A 24,746-nucleotide genomic window follows, 5' to 3' on the forward strand; every position below is an offset into this window, starting at 1 on the left:
CTTTAAGACTCCACCCATCAGTGGGCACAGCGGCTGTGGGAGGATCTTATCCAAATAGTGGCGGACAAGAGCTTGTCGATGAGAATTTTTAATAAGAAATCAACTTTTGAGTGAGATTTTCCATCAATATATTAAATTTTTCGATGATATTTCGGTACAATTTGTAGTCGGAGGTCCACTTATTTTGGGTGCCGTATCACTCACTGCCCTACCTATATATGCGGTAACAATAAACGTGCTGGCCATATCGCGAACAGTGCTGCGGAAAAAACCTTCACGTACCGTAGTTTTTGGTAGTTTGCGCACTACTCCAAAGGGTAGCTTTCACTTGGGATATCTATATTAGGTATAATAATTATTTTCAAGATAAAGTTGTGTAACGGATCATGCTCTCTGCCTATCCCTATTAGTTTAGTAAGAAAGGCTACGAAGTAAATTTTATTATTATACGTATTATACGCCATGCGTAGTAATACAAAATCATGTGTTTTTGGTTTGAAAATTTGGTGGCCTAGAAATGTTTCAGACGCTTTAATTAAATACTGTAAGTAGAATACATCTTGACCTTTGAAAGAATCGAGTATTTTTTATATAAGTCTTTTATTAAGCCCAGAAAAAAATAATCTGTATGCCTATAAAAATTGCTTTAAAGTTCAAAATCTCCTACTTACAAACCCATTTTCGGTTATGATTTTATTGTATAATGTGGCAAATTAAGTTATTTATAAAATGATAGGAAAAAAAATAAATATTTATGCCGGAACATACACAAAATAAAATAAAAGGCACTTTTTGGCCATGTGTTTTTCTTGCATAAATCAAAACATGCGGATGGTGTTAAGCGGGGGTTGTTATTGATAGCGGCTCAATTTAAAATATTACACGACGTAGTGCATAGCCTTAATTTCTTTATTTATATTTGAAAAAAAACACATTACTATATAGATGATTTTACCGTTCCCGACTAGCTAGGCAATCCTGTGTTAGGAGCAGACACATTATACATACTGAAGATGGGAAGGAGATTCTTATTTCTGCTGTGATTATTATTTATAGGACATCGTGTGTAACGTTCAAATTATTTTAACAAAATATTAGTTTTGTTTTAAATTAAAGCAGTCGTCCCACGGGTCGGTAAAGAATCGTCTAAAACCGAGGGCGGTATACCGAGAGCCCACCGATCCATTTTTTGTATTGGGGTCTACAAATATCGTAGGCGAGTGGGAGTGATGCGATGTACGTACTACCGATATATAGCTAGCTTGTACCAGGCTTTAGTAGGCTCTAAAATTTATGTTAGTTAAAAATATTCTTAAGAATTTACAATATAGGCATATTAATAGTATCACAAAAAATCCCTTGGTAACTGACTTAATCACAGTCGTTTGTTATTGTTTATATGTTTAAGCGCAATTCGGACGTATTTTTTCAAAGTCCTCAGTTTTTTTTTGTCAAATTACAATGTGTACTTATATTTTAATTAAATAAAAAAAATAGTACCCGTAAGTAAATTTGATGATGATAAGATGACATCAGCGTAAAAGCGGTAAATGGGAAAAAATAATTCTGAAATACCAACAGTTTACTAGGCTACAAGCTACAAGCTACAAAATATTACTTTACATCGGTCGTATGCCGTAACTATGCAGCATTCATCGCGCAACATTTCCCGCATCTTTGCAGCACACGGTTTATGTCGATTCTTTACAGACCCCTGGGAAAACAGCTTAATACTCGTAGCTTAAAAAATATTTCAATTAATCATAGATAGTTTAATAATTTAACGTGAATTTTGACACCAGCATGGAGAACCCAAAGCATTAACAAGAACCCAATAAAAAGAGATATGGGTGTGTTTTGTGATCCAGAAGTCTGACCATTCCTTGCTTAAGTTTCAAATACATGACCATGTTTCATGGCCATTGTGAAATTATCATTTCATTTATGGAACAGTGATATTCGATTTCAGGTAAGTTTATGAGAGACGGTGCGCGTGTGAAATGGGCTAGATCCAAAATTGTCAGTGACGATAATGGTTTCCATTCAAATCTACATGGTAACCATTTTTTGTGTGTGAGAGTCATTTTTTGTGTATCATTATATATTCTATTCGGTGGGAGATTCATTTTTTGTATGTATTATTATAGATTCTATTCGGTGGGAGATCCATTTTTTGTATGTATTCTTATAGATGGTATTCGGCGGGAGAGCCATTGGATTTTGCGATTTACTTGTAACCTAAATCTTCGATTGAATACTACACGGAAAAAAAATTGTATTGCTAATTTATTAAGAATCTTATCAATTATTGGTAATCCAAACAAAAACGGGATTGCAGGCCTTTAACGAATGAATTTATAGGTTTCCTGATAAACTTTTAGTACATTTCAAATAGTTTATCACGATTTCAAAATGCACCAAAAGTTTTTTTATTTTTTTTTTATTTGGTACATTATTTTGTTACAATTTATGTTTTCCAGTAATGTAGGCCTCACTGGGTGGCTTGCCCGTGCTGAGGCCTTCATTTTATAATATGAAAATCTAATCTACATATTACATTTAAAGAGAAGATAATAAATTTGAAAAGAAAATAATAAATTTAAAATTAAAAATACGAAATACATAATAATATTATGTTTATCAGGAAACCTACAAATTTATTCGTTAAAGGCCTGTAATCCCGTTTTCATCCGAATTAACAGAGAAAGAGATTGTTAATAAATTAGCACAACTCATTTTTCTCCGTGTATTATTATATTAATCAATATTTTTACAGGGCGTCAATCGCTAGTGGGTAGGACCATTTTGTTTCCGTAATCAAATTCGACTACGTATTTATTACCCATAATTATTTGCAGAATAACAAAAAAAAATGTTATGGGCTCGTCCGGGATTTGAACCCGGGACCTCGCGCACCCGAAGCGCAAATCATACCCCTAGACCAACGAGCCAACTACTCTTGGTGTATTTTTTTCCGTACCAATTTACTATTATAACAATTACCTAGGTACCGTACAAAGTACTCGAGTAAAATCGTGACACAATTTTCTGATTATATTGCACTATTAAAAAATGCATTGCATTTAAACAATACACATACATTATGCTATGAATTTTTTTGTAAACTACATAAAATATGTATTATTAATTCATACCGTGAAACAGACAGTTGCCTACTATGGTGATTCAATGTTACAATTTTCGTTGTGTGTTTTTGGGGTGTTATGCCGTGTTGCGCTAACTCCTTCTTTAGCCGACGTTTCGGACAGCGTTGCAGTGTCCATCATCAGGGCATCACATCTTCGGATCTACCGGATCTGCCCTGATGATGGACACTGCAACGCTGTCCGAAACGTCGGCTAAAGAAGGAGTTAGCGCAACACGGCATAACACCCCAAAAACAAACAACAAAAATGCTTTTGGCCGTGAAAATCTAAAAACTTACCTAACCAATGTAACAATGTTTGTAAATGTCAATTAAATACCGTGTGTTTTATCTCTAACTAAATAGTATAAAACGAAGTCGCTATCCGCATCTTTCTGTTTGTGCGCTTAGTTCTCCTAAGCTACGTAACGGATATTGATAGGGTTTTCACTGTTATTTAGAGAATTTCTTTCGAAAGGTTTATGTATATAATAAATATTTATTATATTTATAGAAAGTAGAGAAAAATCAACGTTTATAATCAAATCGTAAAAAAATATTTTCGGGCGCTTACATTGCTAACGCTGGCTAAAACTTATGAGATACATCATAATAATGTACTACGAAATTGTATATCTTAATAAGGCTTACAGAAAATATTCAATGGAATATGTCTATCTACTATGAATAATCCCCGGCAACGCCAGGCACACGACAGCTAGTAAAAAAGTTAATAAAACGATGTAAATGTTACATGTTTGCAGATGATACTTGCATCATATGTGCTGACAGAAATCTACAGAAAATTGAGGAATTTTTACAAACAGACCTAAATAACATAATTAAATGGTCCCACGACAATGGAATTATTATTAACGCAAAAAAAAAACAAAATATATGCTTATACACTCTCCATATGCAAGTTGTCAGGATAAAGAACTGCATATAAAAAGTCATTCATACGATTGTTTTCACACAAAAAACCAATCTCTGCCATGTAAATGCCCAAACATAGAAAAAGTTTACCAATAAACATACCTTGGTCTTACAATAGATGTCAATTTTAACTGGTCAAATCACATTGAAAATGTATGTAATAGATTAAGATCCATATTAGGGAAATTTTATCACCTAAAAAACTTTGTCAATAAAAATATATTATACTGTATATATAATGCATTAGCGGAATCAATTATAGGATACGGAATAAATAGTTACGGATTAACGTATAAAACGTACTTAAATAAAATAGAACAATTACAAATCCGTTTCCTAAAATTGATATCAGGCAAAAAAAAAACAATTATGTGAAGGCGATTATAAAAAAATGTTTTCTTTGTGTAATGTGCTCTACTCTACTCTAACGCTAGATGAATTCTGGAATACAGAATTCAAAAAACCTGTAAACCATAACTACCCTACTAGGCATAGAGAAGCACAAATGTTTATTATTAAAATATCGCAAAATGTATACGGAGATAGAACAAAAAGACATAAAATTCCGGAATTGTTTAACTCATTACCAGAAGATATTAAAAATGAGACATGTCATTCAAAAATAAAAACGAAAATTAGATCGTTCTACCTCCGTCAAACATAAGAACAATTAATATTGTGGTACCAAGATATCAAGTTGAAATTAAATATATTGTTATAAGCTAATAAATAGAAAAAGTGAGAGATTTCTTACAATTAAACTGATTGATCAGTTTTGTAAGATCTAAGTAAGAGAAAATAATGTACAAATAAAAAAAAACTGAATAAACACGTATGAAAAAAAATTATAAATAAATAAATAAAATAATAAAAAAGGGAAACACTTTGTTTAAAGCCACTTTATTGATATTTTTAAAGTTTACCGGTTTCGGTACCTCCGTACCATCATCAGGACTGTTATTAAAATACTGATTAGTAGTATTTTACTTGTAATAATATTTAGTATTTAATAATATTTTAGTATTTTACTTGTATTACTGATTACTAGTATTTTTATAACAGTCCTGATGATGTTACGGAGGTACCGAAACCGGTAGATTTTAAAAATATCAATAAATTGACTTTAAACAAAGTGTTTCCCTTTTTTATTATTTAAAATGTCAAGTCACAATGTGTTTGCTTCTTTTGAAAAATTAAATAAATAAAAGTTTAGTTCTACTAAATTTTAACAACATTTGAATTAAATTTTCAGTACGGGATATCCCTGTGAGGATATTATCGTTATATCAATTTTTTACAAAAAATGAACATAATAAAGCATTTATTATTATTATCTTTATATTAAATAAAACGTTAAATTCGAAGGTACTTTTGTAATGTTGTACATTGTTGGTATGGATAAGCTCTGGCGTCATTATTTTTTTACAGGTTTTAAAAATTAAAAAAAAAAAAACATTTTTTACTCACTAGATATTGGTGTTCAAATATCTAAAAAACTGTCAAAATATAAAATGAAAGAAACACTTTCTATTTCGATGAGAGAGTGTTGCACCTCGGGCGAGGTCGGGTACTAACTACTATTTTAACTTAAAGTTTAAAAAATCTGCATTGAACGTCATTTCCACAAGGAGCTACGGAGCTTTGAAATAAGCAGAAGAATTAAAAAACATAATAAGATAAAATGCCACGTTCTTGGTTCCAAATTGATTGTTGTTTCAAGTATGTAGTGCATAAGATAATTAATATATTTACTTACAAAAATAAGTTTAGACCAATTGACAGATTAAATAATTCACCCTGTACTGGCGGTTAGAATGGCAGATTTTTTTGTATTAAGTACAGAAACAGTATAGGTACTTACATTTATTTACGAACGAAGGAATTTGAAACCGCGACCTCTGGAACCAAAGTCGAGGATCTTCACCGCCCTCCCACAGAGGTTGTCGTCTTTGTCGGTTTTTTCTTGACGAAACTTGGCGAAAAGAATTAAACATATCATCAACTTTCTATCACTATTCTTTATGCATTTGTATATTTTTCTTGATTCTTTTATTGTATTTGTTTATATTCATATCATAGAACTGTTTTAAATAAAATAATGCTTCTAATTTTGGAAAAATTTAATATTACCAGCTCTGTATTGTTTTTGTTAAGTTATGTTTATGTTACACCCATGTTATGTTTATGGTAGGTTTGTGTTTATGATATGTATTGTTCATGTTATGTTATGATATGTTTATGTTATGTTCATAGTATGTTTGTGTTATGTTTATCTTTATGTTTTATAATCACATTTGTTAACTCCCATACGCTGTGTTTGTTTATAAGATTGCCAATTTCATAATTCTGTTTTAAAAAAAGCTACTAATTTTAGAAAAATCTTTGGTTTAATAACGAAAAGCGCCCACTTATATTGTACACAGGTTCCTCTTTTTATAATTTTGTGATAATCTACTGTTACCAGCTCTGTACCCATATGTTAAGTATTTTATGTTTATGTTATGTTATGCTTATGTTATGTTATGTTTATGTTATGTTATATTTATGTTATGTTATGTTTATGTTATGTTTATGTTATGTTTGGTTTATTTATGTTACGTTATGTTATGTTATGTTGTTTTATCAATGTTGTTTTGTCAATCATGTCAATTTTATCCTGTAATTTGTTGTATTTATTAATAAGAAAAATGTTGTAATGTATGGCCAAGATCACTCTTAATGGGTGAAAGCCAATATAAAGAATAAAAAAAAAAAAAAAACTTTCTATTATTATTTCACGCTGTGTTTTTATTCAATTTTCCTATTCTATTTCTGAATAATATGGACGGATTTTCTAAAGTTGTTTAAATTTACGCCAATGCAATAACCAAGATTCAAACCAAACTCTCACCTACCTTTAATGTCAATAAAATATTTCTTATCTCATTAATAGAAGTCATCTATAGTTCTTACCTTCAATTCCGTCTTTAGAATCTTTATTACTCATTACACAATAGTTTCTCCCTTGTTTCAAAAGAAACACATTTAGATAAAGTATATTTAATTACGTAGAAGAGTTTTAGGTTCTTTAAAAGCTAATTATTAATCGCTAAAGAAATTATTTTAATTTTCGCAGAGATATCGCGATCGTGATGTTCTTAAATATTTATTTGAAAAAAATCCTTTGAATACTTTTTACCTATGAATTTTTAGCTTTTGTAAGAAATAAATCTGTTAATTTTTTTTGTTTTTTTTTTTTTTTATATATACAATAATATTAATTGGGTTTATAAAAACAGTTTATTTTTAAACAAGTTCTGCTGTGTAATTATTATTACGCGTGACAGCTGTTTCGCCCTCTAAAGGCATTATCAAACTGTGAAACAGCTGTCACGCGTAATAATAATTACACAGCAGAACTTGTTTAAAAATAAGCTGTTTTTATAAACCCAATAATAATATTATTGTATATATAAAAAAATAAAAAAATAAAATGGAGTTCTACAAATTAAACTTAATAACAATAAAAAAAAAAAAAAAAAATCTGTTAAATGCACATTTATTATTTTTAAAGACGTCAATACCAAATTTTGAAAGAAATTGAGTTAATAAAGCAGTCAATTATATAGTTCCAATATATATACATATAAACACACAAAAAACTTTTTTTCCTCAGTTACTCGAGACCATTCCTCCTTTTCACATCATCCCAGCCGCGTGCCCTTCGAGTGATCTTGGCCAAGGGATTCAATTTGATGCAGTCTCCAATCGTCACTGCAGCTTCGCTGTGGTGACACTCCTCACCATCAGGGTGCATATCTCCTGTTGCATTCTCAACATCTGCCAGTTCATTATTTGGTTGGATGGGTTGTGATGTATTTTCATGAGGATTCATGATCTGCTCTCCTCCATAAGTGACACAGCTTCTTGTTTCTTTGAGTGGAACTTCAGCTGGTATCTGATCATCGTTTTTGCTGCTCATTTTTCTGGCTGGTTTTAAAAGTCGTTGAGCAGGTGCAGACTGGTGATGCAAATTCATCAGGCTTTGGGTTGAGTTGACTGCTTGACCTGCAGCTGGTTGATTGAGTCTTCGGTTACGTAACGTGGTGGAATCTTTTTCCATTTTGGCTTCAATTTTAGAATAATCTGACTTAGGGCCCTGGAAATATATCAAACTCTTCGCACAGTCACTTGTCAAACCTTTAGAGATCTCTCGTTTGTTTCTCATTTCGCACTTTTCATATCTTTCTTCGCTGGCGCTATCCTCTAGTACTTGGTTACCATATTCCGGTTCATAAGTCGCTTGTTCACAAGTTTCTTCTTTATTGGTGTCCTGGGCTTGGGTAGAACTATGTTCTTGCCGTTGTTCATTAGTTTCCTGTTGTTCTTGAATAGGGTTCATGTGAGTTATTTCAGCTCTTGACGTACGTCGGTGTGAACCGTGTTGTCCCCTTTGTCTTTCACCTTCACAACCACTCTCTTCGCTTTCGTTTTCAATTTGCTGACCACCATGATTTTCATGCTGTGCCATATTGTCATGAGACACCTTCTTAGCTGGCACAAAAGCTTCTTGATGGTGTTGTCCTTGTTCTGCTACCGTTGTATCTTGCTCATACATCTGATGAGGGTGTTCGTGTTGGTGTGGTAAATTATGCCAGTTCGATGGATATCCCATGTTTCTTTGCTGCATATAGTCTGGAGCGTCTGGACTCATTGCATGTTCAGACCTATGTCGCATCATATTACCACCTGTAATGCCTGTCTCTGAATTGATGTTTATATTTCCAAAGCCCATGGCCAGACCAGGGTTGGTATTCATTGGTTGCTGTCGATAGCACTGGTGCTGGCAATAGTGATGGCAGTTTCTGGAGTTGATGTTGGGATTGTACATGGGATTCATTGGAGCTATTTGGGACATTTGCCCCATTGGGATCACTGGAGTCATTGAACCAGCATGCATACAATTGGGCTGGTGTTTGTAGGTCTGAAAGACAAATAAAGTTGATTTATAATTTTAATTCATCGCTATGAATCCATGAAACATTTTTTTGGGTAATAGTTATTAACTCATATATATATAAAAGTAATGACGTTATATATTATTAAAAAAACGTTTTGCAAATCGTGTAAAGTGTACACATGCCCCTTTTTAATTTTTTTTGTACAGCGGAAAAAAAAATATATATTGAGGTATGATTTGAGATTTTCACGGCCAAAAGTGTTATAGTGATTTGTTTTTGGGGTATTATGCCGTGTTGCGCCACTTCCTTCTTTAGCCAACGTTTCGTACAGCATTGCAGTGTTCATCATCAGGGAAGGTGTGTAATCACACATCTGTCCTGATGATGTACACTGCAATGCTGTCCGAAACGTTGGCTAGAGAAGGAGGTAGCGCAACAAGGCATAATACCCCAAAAAAATCACTATAATTGTATACAAAGGCTAGAATGAAAGCGGTAATTAGGTTTTTACGAATGTAACTGATACCGTTTAAACAGCTCGTCCTCGACGTATATTTGACGCATATTTCACATAAGATATTTTGAGGAAAAACATTATTTTCTACGTTAATATAAAAACATGTTTATATATATTCTGCTTTAAAGTATAAACAGCTAATTTTTAGCTATTGTTGATAAAATCACAATAATTATTGTCATAACAATATATGCATCATAACATGGCACACTATATATGTCATAACATTATGTAAAAGGATTAAAGTAATTGTTATTAAATTTAATTTTGGGAACAATTTTTATCACAATCGGAATATTTTTGACGAACTGTTATAAAATTAGAAAAACTTGGAAAAAAACTTATTATAGTAGTTAGATAACAATGAGAAGTAAGTTTTTCAGTTTCCGAAATGGAAAATATTTATTTTTCATAGTTATTTCGTTAAAATTTGAACAAACTTGTAGAATTCCGCTGCACGCTTAATACACAAAAAGATTATAAATAGAACTTGTTTCAACTTAATTATTACAAGGAATAACAACTTATGGCAGGGGAGGTGGTAAAAGATGCTTTAATGTCTTAATCCAAGTTTAATTTGAATTAAATAATCCAAACTAACAACCTACAAACCTATTTTGTGCACGTTTACTTAAGCCCCCTAGTTAAATAGTTGTCTCCATTAGATATTGAAGTTTAAATCAATGTTTTTTTAAAGAGCCTTTGCATGCAGCTGAATTCGACAAGTTTATCAAAATGAGAATCGATTGTTGACTGGGTGGCCGTTATTATTGATGCGAATGTTTTAAGGTTAGTTTTTTTTCTTTTTAAACCAAAATATGAACTTATGATCCTAAAATAGGTTTTTAGGTTCTTTGTTTGGGTTGAATTAAGTTTTAAAAAACAAAAAACTTATAAAAAAAATATTATTTTGTCAAAACATGACGTGAAGAAAAGACGTCGATATAGCTAGATGAAATTATTTTACATTTCCGGAAACTGAAATACTTACTTCTCATTATTACCTAATTGACAAAAGGAGATTTTAAAATAAAATGTCCATACTAATAATGTCCTTATTTTCTGTTCATTTACCAAAATTAGGACACATGAAAAAAATATACGCAAAGGGGAAACGAACCGGTATATTTCGTGGCATTGCTGATTTTTCAATATTTCTACGTGGCTCCTGTCGAACTGCCGGTGAACCGGCGGTGTTTTCCTGGGCCGCATAGTTTACCCCCGCAACCGCGGCTGTCTTCTCATCTGGCTGGGTATTACTTATACCCTCGTCACTCTCCATTGCGGGATAAATCGATCAGAATTAAATTTGTAAACTGTATAAAAAATGTAAGAAAACACAAACAACTGAAAATGAATGACGTTTGGGATAAAACGAAATATTTGAAAATGGAAATTATTTTTTAACTTTTTTAAACACATACTTACAAATTAGGTAAATAACTTTTCAATATTGAATCAGGCACTTATTGACATAATTACCGGACGTCTGTTGATAATGCTTTTGGAAGGCGAAACAGTTGTCGGGCGTAAAAATGATTGTTTCTGTTATGATATTGATGACCGTATACCTACTTCAAAAAAATCATAACTATTAAGCCGTTTCTCCGCAAGGGTACACAAAGCGGACAGACTTCTAAACAACTTTGTCTTGGTACACACTAGTATTCATACAAACTATTCATTATTTTAACTCTTGACATGTACGACACAAATATTTAACTTATTTGATCGTTCCACGTCTTCCACTGGCTTCGTTTTTTTTTATTTATTTAAGGTTATCTGGAAGGAGATTGTATATTTGTACACCCCCGTGGCCTCTTTTGCCACTTTCAGTGTTTACAGTATTTGTGTACAATTTGTTATGCTGCCTAGTATAATGTTCGTGTACTTGTGACGTTTGTTTAAATGTTGTGTTTGTGTGTATAAGTCCATTTTGGATTTTGTAGATTAGGAGGCATATGTTGTATTCGTACAATTTTATTATTTTCAATAGTTTCATTTCCTGATATAGTTTTTTTCTGGGAGTGTCCGGTATAAAATTGAAGAGTTTCTTAATAACTTTGTTCTGTATTGTTTGTAAATCATTTAGGTATGTAATGTATGAGTTTTCCCAAATTTCTATTAAATAATTAAGATGGGGCTGGATTAAACTAAAGTATAGCCTCTCTTTACCTCTGTTGGTAGGAGATGGGTAATTCTACCAAATACACCAATTGGTGGGATGATTTTGCTTTTAATTTTTCTACGTGTTGTTTAAATGTCAGATGTTTATCAATATGTAAGCCAAGGTATTTCCGCTGTCTAGAATAAGTAGGTCCCTTTCTTTCTAAATTTGACTTCTTCTAATATATAAGTTTAGCTTTCTTAACCCTTCAGTACTTTCAACACAGTTGTCCAGTTTGCAATGTTTGCAAATGTGCTATATACATCTTATTTTTTTTAAATTTTCCGTAACAATAAATAATGCTTTTGAAACAAGATAAAATTATCTTAACGTGGAAAAAACACAATTATTCACTTTTATCTCGTTAATATAATAAAAAATATTTTTAAAATAATAATAATAATAATAATGTTTATTTCAGCTGGAAGAGCGGTGTGTGCAATGCTCTGCCTGCCATAAAAGTTTACATTTAAGTTAATACATAAAAAGAAAATCAATAAAGAAATGAATAAAAATAAAAATAATAAAAAATGAATACATTGATGAGCACATTAGGACTTTATGGTGGCTTGAGTGAAATTCTCCATCTCTGGTGTAGAGGTGCTCCCTGCCACTGGGCAAGGGCCTGGACAAGAGTGTTGTCCGATCTCTGGTAGCGCTGACTCGTCCCGGCTATTCTGTGGCGCATTAAAGCTGCGAACCCATGCACCCTTCCTTCGGTGAACATCTGTGAGGCGCTGCATCGCCAGGGGAGGCCAAATAGGGGTCTGTATGCGTGGTTGTACTGCACTCGGAGTGTGTTCATGACGCCTTGTGTGTATGTCGTCCATAGCTCGCTAGTGTAGAAGCTCATACAATATGTTTGGAAAAGTTGCTTCTTCACCGGAGGACTGCATTTGTTGAATCTTCTGGCAAGCATGTTAGCTCGCACACTCAGTACTCTTCTTTGACGTTCTGTCTTTTCTATGATTTAGGTCATCGGTGATGACACGCCCCAAATATTTCATTTCACTGCAGATTTTCAGGTTGGCCCCGCCGAGACGTATAGGTGGAATGACAGTGGGACCAGTATTTGCTTTAAATATCAGCAGAGATGACTTTTTAGCATTGTACATCAGCCCGTGACTATCAACGTAAGCTTCGCATATTGCCAGAAGTTTTCTCATTGCTCTTACCGATGGAGCTTGTATAACCATGTCGTCTGCATAACTAATATTGTTCATACATACCCCCGCAATATGGCATCCGATTCTTGTTGTATTTAGTGTTTTACTAAGTTCATCCATATAAACGTTGAAAAGCACTGGGGACATTGAGCCTCCTTGTCTAACGCCGCACTTTAATTTGGCTGCTTCTGATAGGCTTTCATTCCATCTGACAAAGTTTTCCTGTTAGTTTTACCATGTTCTCAATAAATTAACAATTTGTGGTGGAACTTGTCGTTCGGTCAGTTTTTTCCACAACGCATTATGACAAACCCTGTCAAAGGCTTTGCTTAAGTCTAGGAAGCATGCGTACACCGTTATTTTTCTGGCTTTATAGTATTCGATTGTTTGTTTCATGCTATATATGGCCGTATCAGTAAAGCATCCAGCTTTGAAGCCCATTTGAGAGTCCTCTGTATTGAGCTTGTCTTCCGTTAAATTTAAGATGACCTTTTCGAAGATTCTTGCAATTATTGTGGCAAGAGATATGGGTCTGTAATTAACAGATGATGTCAGATTCAACTGGCGGCTTTTTGGTATCGGTATTATTATCGGAATGTGTCCGAGGCCGATCATGGCAGTGAAGAGAGAGGCAAGCAGTATTGTTAAGTACTCCCCCGCATGCTTTACATATTCTATGACCAGTCCATCGTGACCTGCATATTTACCTCCTGCCATGTTACGTATTCCTCGCTGAATCATCTCAGGTAATATGACGATGGACGGCTGTTTTTCTGCTTGATGCGTTGTTGTTTCAATCTCTTTAACCATTATTTGCGGTTGATCTGGTGCGGAGCAAAATGTATTTCTGAAAACTTCAGCAATATCTTTATTTACAGATTTTCCATCAATCTGGCTCAGTGCGGTGTATTTCGCTTTCAAAACGACATTGGTTTTATTCCAGAAAGATGAAAAATTCTTGCATTCAAAGCTGTTCACTATTTTGTCCATTTTGTTCTGCTCAAAGTTTCTTTGACAATTCTTATATTCTTTCTTAAAAACAATCTGTTTTTTTTTCTAGCTTCCATGATGGGACCTTCAGTAGGTCGTCGATTCTGCAGCCAATTTATATGTGCATTTCTAGACGTTTCATAATATAAGGCAACCTGCTCATTCCAACCCGCTGTAGCTTTCCATTTTCTCCCATTTTTTGGCCTTCTTCCTATGTTAAACGCATATATTGCTGAGTTACTTAATGCTTGAACAATGTTTTTGTATAGGACATCGATTTGGGCTTTATTCATCGTGGTGCTGTGTTGGTTCCATAAATTATCTGAAGTTGACCTATTGCAAATTGGGCAAACCTGGAGTAGGACTGCACTTCCACATGACTTTTGAGCCGCCATCGACACGGATCCTCTACTTTTGTGTGACTTGCGGTATATGTGGGTAACCCATTAGTTCTTAGAGTGCTGTGCATTGGTCTATGATCAGACCAGTCGGATTTGTAGTCAATATACATATTTTCTATTGTATTGAGTACTGCCTGAGTCACTAGACAGTGGTCGAGCCACTTCGTGGTATTATGTGCATCGCTTACATATGTGTAGGAGTCGAGCGGAAGTATGTCAACATCCGCAATTTGTAGGTTATATTCAGAGCAGAATGATTTAAGCTTACGCCCAAATGGCGAATTCATGTCGGCATTAAAGTCTCCAAGAATAATACAATTGTGTGCATTTTTGATAGACAGGATAAATATTCCGGTAAATTATCAGTGTTGTCCACTGGCATGTATACACTCATGACAAGTAATGTTCCAGTGTAAAGTTAAACCGATTGTTACGATAGCGGCGCGAAATATGAATTATTCATTTTGGCTATTTTTAGGATTTTATAAATGACTACCAGTGTAAATATTTGAGAAAAATTGAAAAGAATTATTATTTAAGAATTAATGTCGAAAAATTATATATTTTCTGCATGATAGAGAAAAAGATAAAAATACTTTTATAAAATATATACGCCCGGTCATATTTGACCCTGAAACGCTGGAGGGGTTAAGTCGAAGCACTTCTAAGTCATGCGTTTTTGGTTTGAAAATTTAATCAATTAAAAATATTTTAGATGTTTTAATTAAATACTGAGAGTAGAATACATTGAAACCTTTGATAATTATTTTTAAAAGCCCAAAAAAATTTAAGGCTCAGGCTTACATACTCTGCTTTCAACTTCAAAACCTCCTACTTAAAAACTCATTTTCGGTAGTGGTTTTAATGTGCAATTTTGCAAATTTAGTTCTTCGGAAAATGACCGTGAAACATTTAAATATTTGGGCCTGAACTTAACAAAATGAAAGAAAACACTATTTGGTGATGTTTTGTTGCGGAAATCAAAACAGGAGGCTGGTGTTAGCGGGAATTTAAATCTTATCGCCATCTACATAAGGAGTGTTGTTGTTAGAGGCCTGATTCCAAATTTTACACGTCGTGGTGCATCGCCTTTAATCTAGTTAACTACGTTTTCTTCTGCCTTACATTCTTTCAGGATCACAACATTTGAAACTATGATAACTATGATATCTAGAATGGGACTAAATATATTTCCAGATATATTTCCATAGATATATTTCCAGTAAACCGCTCTGTTATTGCTGGAATTCCCGCAATCACCTGTCCCCCTTTGTTAATCTCCCACTCAAACACCTAAATTATATTTTTGTGTATATATCTGTTAATATTTTGTATCATAGGTTAGTTTTAATATTCTCCTGACGAAGAAAGGGTGCTTCCGAAACCGGTAGAGTACAATTAAAATTAAAGTGGTCTAAAACAAATGTATATCTTTTATTGTAAATTATGACGAGCCACAAAGTAAATCCTTATTACAAATATGTAGTCAAACTTGGATTTACTGCATATACGCAATAGGGGTCTGATTTATAACAGTGTGATCTTATTCATTATCTTTCTAGAAGACCTGTACCCGGCGTTGTTCGGGGACTTATAAATAGTTTGGGGTAAAGTTTTGAGTTTGTGAATTCTAGATAACTCGACAACTGGTTTTAAGGTGGAAATAAGTATTTATTTTACTAGATTGTGAATTATTTACTACACCTCTTAAATCGTTCATCTCTTACGTCTCAATTCACCAAAAATAATTATTTGATTCATTCTTCCCTCGGGTATTCCCAACTTTTTCTGTCATTCATTCATGTAATATCATGAATTCACATCGTTGCTGTAAAAAAACTACACACAGATAATGCGTTAAGCCTTCCTCAAGCGTCCCCGAACTTTCCTATCATTGAAACCACGCTCTAAACACTCCTGACACTAACGTAAAGTTTCATCGCAATCGCATGAATGGTATAGGAAGCGTATAGTACAAAAATTCATTTTTATTTATAAAGATTACAAAATAATTTCCGTCCTCTGCTTACCTCTAAATACACCATAATAATAACTTTCCATATAACACTTCTTTTTGACTCAATCAGTACAATAATAAGCCATTGTCGGGGAGATTTGTCATCGTCATTGCAATTTTTCCGTTTGTAAATTTGTTTGTACCTTCGGTTTCCGGTTCAAGTTCAAGATTTTGACCGTTCGGATGGTTCAGTAAAGTTTATTTTTTCTAATATGAAATCTTCGGACTTTCTTACTAGCATTTTTTCAATACTATGGCTCCTGTATTCGTGAAGAAAGTTTGGGAAAAGAAATGTCATTGAGATAGTGACATTCATTTGGAAAAAGTATATGATTCCATGTTTGAAATTTTAAAAATGTTGCATAAAGTATAGCGTTTTTATTAATAACTAGCTCTACCCCGCCACGCGTTGTGTCTCAGACGGGCTGTGCAGATTGAGAAAAAAAGCGCGTGTTGCTTTTACGTCCAACAGATGGTGCTGTTTATCAACAATCATGTTTGTATAACAGATGGCATCTGTGTCATAGGTGAAGATATAATATGCAAAAACACACGCGTATCCAAATGCAACGTTGGGTCAAAATTTCAAAGCAGTCGGGGAAGAACTTTCGGAGATATAAAATTTTGAACAAACGAACATATTTTTTTTATTTTTTTAGAAGATTTTTGTACCTATTTACAAATCTTTAGATATCAAAGGCAAATTTTATTTTGATTTATATAAGAGATGCATAATTTTTTTGACGCATCATAGAACTAATGGTCAGCAGCTGGCCTTCTGGAGTATTAATGTATGCATGGTTTTAGTTCTTACTACGTAAAGTACATTTTACTGTCCAACTGGAAAGAATTTTCGGTTAATAGGACAGTCAAAAGAGAAAATGTACTTGATTTTTCTATCTTCTCTTGGAAGTAGGCACCACATTATTTTACCGAGCATTGTAATATATACTACCCCTTTCAACAGAATTACTGTTTAGAATTTGAGCAGCGTTGAAAGAGGTTGTTGGGCTTTTGTTTATACCAAAAGTGTACACATATAAGGGTGGCTTTGAAACCCACTGCCACTAAACAAAAAGATATTATTGAAATTTTAAATCTAGAATTTTGCTGTAATTCAGGATATTATGTTGGAAATATTAAACTTGGTTTGTTGTGGTTGATTCCAGGCCACCGGGCAACAATATCAATGAGTGCAATAGTAATTTTAATGGCTTCGAGAATATCAATTTTTGTATTAGCGGCGGCTCGTGACTTTTGGTTGTACTAGAATGATAATATTAAAAAAAAAGAATTTTGTTGTGGCCGAAACTGTCTACAAGAAGAATTTCCAATTTGAAATCGCTGCAAAAAACTGTCAAACTGACTGTATCGAACATGAAAAAACGAATTTATTGCATTTAATATTATAAAATTTACGAGTTGAAAAATGCACAACAATAATCGGTTACTAAGCGAATCGAGCCGGAGAAAAATCAGAATATTGAACACCTGACGCTGACTCATAAAAACATCTGCGTTTAAACAGTAAACAAGTTTTTTTGTTTGATGGTATTGCTGTCACAAGAATGCTTCTTGGAGAAATTATAAATACCGAGTTACAACAAAATATTGGGTCAGTCAAAATTCAAAAATTAACACGAGTGGACGGAAAACCTCCAGTTAAATCGCGTTCTGTCAATTGTAATTAAAAGTTATAAATTCCTGAGTGTCAACTGAATCCTCCATCACGGTACAATCATTTTAAAGATTACAACTATTTCTAACGAGCTGTTTAGGGCCGGCACTCTATCAGCTGAATCAGACGCATCTGTAATCATTACAATAATGGGGCGTCTCCGTGTGCCGGCTCTTATACTCAAACGACTGAACTGCCCACTGCCGGTGATCACCTAGAGGCTGGCCAATTCCTGCTGCATTGATTCTGACAACCTAGAGACTGATGAATTCCTCCTGGCTACCGACTGAACCAGCCACAGATGCTTACAACCTAAAGGCTGACGAATACCTGCTGGCTACCGACTGAACTGCCCACTGCCACTGATCACCTAGAGGCTGGCCAATCCCTGCTGCATTGATGCTGACAACCTATTAGCCGGCCAATTCTTCCTGGCTACCAACTAAATTAGCTATTGATGCTGATAACTTAGAGGCTGGCCGATTACTGCTGGCTACCAATTGAACTGGCCACTGCTGCAGCAGTCGCCCACGCCATTTACTGTATCGTATAGCGCGATGATGCACAATGTGCTCCAATCTGAAATTATCGCTGAAAGGATTCCGGTTGTATCAGTTTTCTATCTGTGTTTTAAATCCCAGTTGTATTGAAATACATATAACTATTTCTTGTGAATTGGGCTGGCTGTAAAAAATAGGAAGTACCTATAAGCTACACCCCTTTGTACGTTCTGTATACCAAAACAACACTTGTAATTAAAATGTGAATATTGATTCGAATCGTCTTTCTTTTATGATGGTTTGGATAGAACACCTCACGGTGTTTTATTTAAATCATTACCCAGGTTGAGGACTGATGTGTGCCGGCGCTTATTATTTACAGTCTTTTCTTGTGCAGGCAAACACGTCCCGTACACTGACATTTACTGAAAATTTTCATTTACGAAACGAAATTTCAAAAATTTCAAAAAGTTTTTGGACTTCCCAGCATCAGTAATGTAAAATTATTCAAACTATACTCCATCACACACACCAAGTCACGGTCCGTCACTGGTTTGTATGGTGACCGGATAAATCATCACAATGATAATTCATCACAATTTTAAAAAGTTATATAAAGTTATATAAAGTCGTGGAAAGTGATGAAACAAAAACTTTATTAACTGGGTTAAGTAGGTTAGGTTAGGTTATGTTAGGTTAAAAAAATTTTTTTTCATCGTTTCTAATGACTTTATATCACGTTTTAAAATATAATGCTACGTAAACATACGCGAGCCGAACTGCCGAGCTTGAACTCAACTCATGGGAACGATGCAACAGCAAATGGCGCGAAACGCCGTTTACTGTTGCTTTGTTCCTTTTCCGTAATTCACGACTATGCTCGTGTTTCGGTTCGCAAATGTATACGTACTATAACGCAGAATGGTTTCAGTTCAGCCTGAACCATCTTTGGGGCTGTGTAACAAGCTGTATACAACAGTAAACAAGGAAACAGTAAAGGTTGAAAAGAATGAAAGAGAGAGAAAGAGAACATCGACTTTGGTGGCGGGAAAGAGGTGAGTATGACAGTGGGTGTAAGACCTTGTGTAGCAAAGCAGAAGGGAAAAATCTTTGACAAATCAAAATTGGTCAACTCGACAGACATGTTAATTGTTTCTTTAGTAAATGGATAATTTATTTTTAATGATTTTCTCATTTCAAGAGCTTCAAGATTATTTAGTCGTAGACCTTTCCCATTTCTATGAAGTATATCTATCCCAAAGATATCCGAAAAGAATTATATTTATCAAAAGAATAACACGAATTCTGAATAACGTACACTATTTAGGCACCGCACGTGTTAAATTACTCTCCTATTAAAAATTCTTACAGTTTTCCTAAGAAAAATGCAATTTCTTTTTGGTTAGTAAAGAATAATGAAACCAACTTAATTGGAATATTTTTGCCTTTGGTTACGACAATAAAAGCCTTCAAGCTCTTCTGTACTATTTTATTAAAATACAATATGGTTAAATCAGCGACCATGTTAGATAAATTTATCTAAGATGGCGTAAAGAAATTAATGATTATTTTTCATTTTTCAAAGATTTTCCTGGCAGGAAAGTATTTCGTTGCATTAATTTGCCTCCCTCAATTAATGTTGAAAAGCTTGGACGTAAATCTCTCCAACGGCTGACAGTAATGACAAAATCGTACGAAAAAGTAAAAATAATTATTCCGGTTCATTTGAAATGATTACAGGCTTTTTGGCAATGCTACAAAATATACTGGATTGGCCTGTGTGTGAAATGAACATCATAAGTATTATTTCAAATAATATACTACTTTATGTATCTGTGTTTTAATAGTAGAACGAGTTTCGACGGGATATTAGTTGTTCGGTGAACAGTAGACATTGCGGAAAAAAAGTATTTTTCATATTCACCAGGTTTCTAATTGTTGGGAAGTAAGAGCTTCACAGATGCACTCAATGAATAGAGCTTGCGTGGAAGTCCGCAAGATGACAGCCAGTGGCCAGTAGTCGCCAGGGCCAGTGGGAATGCTCCCAGACAAACTTACTGTTCTCAGATCTCAATTAGCCAGCTTCTAGTTAGGTCGATTATCGGGTCACCATTGTAATACGCGAAGTATTAATAGATCCCTGATTTATCCCGAAGAATCATTTATTTATAATCTCCTTCCACGACGAGTTGAAGAACTGTTTGTGGGAACACAATACTAATTGAACTTAACTTTGATATTTAAATCATTGCTTAAAATATCCTGAAGTAAGTCTGCAATCATGGTGTTTGAAAGTGAGAGTACGAAAACAGTGCTAAATATAGTTGTAAATGATGAATACTTGGAGCAGGTGGATGAGTTTGTGTATTTGGGAAGTATGTTTTCGAGAGATAGGAAGGCTGACAGAGATATCGAAAGAAGGGTATATGCAGGTAACTCTATTAAAAGAGGGCTGAACGCAGTTGGCGCTAGCAAAAAAAAATGTTCAAAGAAGCGAAGCTAGCAGTCCACAATGGAGTGTTGGTACCATCCCTGATGTATGGAGGTAAGGCATAGAGATGGTAGATGAAGGATGAAAGTAGACTGAATGCTGTAGAAATGATCCATAAATGTGATAAAACCATGTATGATCATGGTGATGTATACGTAATGAGTAAGATTAAGAAAAGGAAGCTTAGATGGTGTGGGCATGGAGAGCGATTAGAACAAAGAAAGGAGTGTAAGGAGAATATTTGATGCAAATGTGAATGGTAGAAGTCGGGGACGCCTGAGGAAGATATGGCACGATGAAATAAATCAGATACTTGAGACGGGCCTTGCAAGAGTCATAATAATAGAAGAGTATGCATGAGACGATGTACGAATGTGAATAAGGCAAGGGGTGTGTGCCAAGACCAAATTGTTTGGCGATCCATTTTCTCTGCTAACCGCTGCAGAGAAACAGCGTGATGGTTAGTTAGTTAGTCGCTAATTTAATACTGTAATGTAATCAAATTTTTTAAATTATAACTATAACACAGCTGATGTTAAACAGGAGAGCATGGCATTCAATTTGAACACATATTCATCGGAGCAGTAATCTAGTATTATTTGTTTCAAAGACAACAAGCTACAAGGGGCCGAACCGGGATTCCTTTAAACAACAAGCCATAACTAAACTTCAAACATTTATGTGAATCAACTTTTTGGGAGTCGTTTAAAAGTGCTCCTTCAACAGCCTCCTACATTATTTTTTCTCGCCAAGTGTCGGAATTTTTAGAAATTACTCGAACCTCCTTTCGACATTTACTTCTTAAGGTCATCTTTACTGCGTTGGAAAAAATAATCTACGCCTATTTAATCTATACCAATGAAAAGGGTTTAAAGACATTCACATTAAGTTAAGGCTACAATAAATAAAACAGCCTAAAAGTGTGGTTGTAAAACTGAAAGAAAATTAAGGAATTTCGATTTCTTTAATTTTCATTTACTTTGTAATTTAAAAAACATTTACCGAAGTACCCAATAAGTTCACATAGAATAATTCACAATATTCTGACCGGTTAGTGACTGAATTGGTTCCTTGGTTGGCTAAGTCCTCCATCACGACACAAGCAACATTTTCCACTTCCTGTGGTGGTAGTAAGAGATTTGAAAATATTGTCAAGTTATGCGTAACCCGAGAATATTTGCCTCTCTAAAATAAAATAATTCAATTATATTTATTAGTTAGACATAAGGTAAAACAGTTGTATATAGGCATTAACAAACAGGTTTCCAGATAAACATTTAGGACGGGTTGTTTCGGAAAATTTGAACAATTCATCAAATTTCAACGTTCATTTTTGGGTTCTGTGAAAATCCTATTCAAGTTCTGTTATTATATCGTTGTAGGCTAGTTGCTTGAAAAAACTGAAATAAAAACAGATCTTGAAAAAATCTTTCACAGAACTTGAAAATGAACGTTGAAATTTGATGAATTGTTCAAATTCTCCGAAACAACCCGTCCTTAGTAAGTTACGAATTTATGATGTCGGACCACGTGTTCCTAAAAACAGAATGTTTTTGCATTTTGTAATGATATATTATAAAGGTCAATCGCCTTGCATTGTATCGCCGACATCTGGTTATTATATTCGTAATTTACTAAAAGTTTATCAGAAAACCTGTTAAATCATTTGTTATGCCTGAAATTTCGTTTTTAACCGAAATTACCAATAATTTGAAAAGATTCTTATTAGATTTTCAGTGGTAATTTTTCTCCGTGTATATATGCGTATGGAACGCTCATAAATATTCTTCATTTTAACAACTGTGTTAATCAGAATAACACGCGAAATATGATTTGACACAAAGACACACATCGTAAATGGACTCAACAAAATATATTTTCTAAGTATTAAAATACATAGCATAGGTACAAACAATACTAAATAACATCTCAAACATGGCGCACACTTCTCGCTTCATTTACACTCCGCATTATCGTCTCATACATACTCTTCCGTATATCTGACCCTTGACTTGTCTTCCCTGGGCGTCCCTGATTTCTTCTATAATTCACTTTCACAATTTACCTCACACTAATTTATGTAGCAAAAATAATACGACATTCGCCTGATTATACTACAGTACAAGGGGCGTTTTCACAAAATATCTACACCATACGGATTTTTTATTCCTATTCTCTATGAAGGTGTCTACGATTTGGCTGATTCAGATTTGCAAAAATCAATATATTTACATACTTTAAGTGTAATAGAATATGATACATATTTACAATTTAGATTCTAAAAATTAACATTTATGTAAAAGTGAAATAACAAGTTAAGTATTTAGTACAATATAAAAAAAAACAGTGTTATCTTATTTCATTGTATCTGAGTAGGCCATCACTTGTATATAAAAAAAATAAACTATATTTCTGATTAAAAGTCCAACAGAATTCAAAAACTAAAAACTTACCCTTTTAAGCTACCCTTTAATTAAATATACCATTCCTGAGAGAAAGTCAAGTCAATATCCAATTTTCCAATTATGTCCTAAATCCTGTATATAAATTTCACTAATAAACAATAAGTTAATGTTAATTAAGTGTTGATCTCAAGTGACCTACCAGGTAAAATAAGTATATATATTTGGTAATAACATAGATCATTTTAGAAATGTATTATATATTTGTATAGGGCCCTTGAGGTGATTTTGCACAAAAATGGCGCTATACAAATCATCCAAATATTATTATTATCATCTCTCAATAGTTTTGCCTTGTATATAACTCATACATTTTTTTGTATGTTCACGTAATAATAGATCTTATTTTGACGGTGGAAGTAGATACATTGAAAGATAAACCATTTTTTTTGCTTTTATAAAAAACAATAATTTAATTGTAAATCTAAAATGTGTTGGTATTTCGCTCTGTGAAAACTTTTGTCACAAATTGCAATTTTTTACTTCATTTTCAATAAAGATGGCTTTTCACAAATGAAAAGAGTTTTATCATTATTTATAATTGAATTTGCTTTTAAGAATTATCATAGAATATTGATTATTCACTTAATAGTGTTTAAAAAAAAGTTTTTGAAGATATTTCTCTTCTTGAAAACACTCCTCAATCGCACTCTTCCACTTATGATGTACTTTTCAAAGTAACTGTGTTATTTATTTTCAAATATAATTTTTGGCTCTTTTTATGCAATTACTCGTGCGTAAATCTTGAGTATGAGCTTCACTGACTAAACAATACTCATGTTTATAATTCAATATGTTGGTACGAGTACACCCTCGTAATAAAAGCATAGCTAATATTTAAATTACAGCACACCCATATGTTATTCGAACATTATTTTATTTAGTTGTTTGCTTATACCTAGAATAAACATGAAAGCAAACGAATTAAATGAAAAAAACACAAAGAGAAAGGTTGCAAAGCTCTGTGGAATTTTCCAGAATTACTAGTGACCTAATTGGGCCTGATTTAACATTTAAAATAATGAGTTCAATTTGCAGAACTCAAATAATTGAAAGAGAAAATACGTTAAAGCTCTTAGTACCTACAATAATTCTCTATACAGCGCTCGTTATTTTGAATGCTGTATAATTATTACCGTTTTTTGGATTTATGTTTTTAGAAGTTATGTCGTAAGAAACCAAATTGGAAATACAACATCCGTAGCCCAAGGAGAGATATCTGTTATTTCACTATAAACATACTAATCGCAATCGTTGGTGCATGAGTAAGTAATGTGAAATATTCCTGCATAAGGCGTAACAGTTTACAATAAAATTATGATTTTTAAAAATGGAA

General features: G+C 33.6%; 1 non-coding gene across 1 annotated transcript; it reads right to left on the reverse strand.

Moving 5' to 3' along the window:
- Positions 1-2,879: 2,879 nt before the first annotated feature.
- On the reverse strand, positions 2,880-2,951 carry TRNAP-CGG (transfer RNA proline (anticodon CGG)). Its single transcript has one exon. It is a non-coding gene; the product is annotated as a tRNA-Pro (tRNA).
- Between the last annotated feature and the right edge of the window lie 21,795 nt (positions 2,952-24,746).

The sequence above is a fragment of the Hesperophylax consimilis genome, chromosome 22 (genome assembly GCF_061612785.1).
Source record: "Hesperophylax consimilis isolate HC1 chromosome 22, BYU_Hcon_1.0, whole genome shotgun sequence".
Taxonomy (NCBI): Eukaryota; Metazoa; Arthropoda; class Insecta; order Trichoptera; family Limnephilidae; genus Hesperophylax; species Hesperophylax consimilis.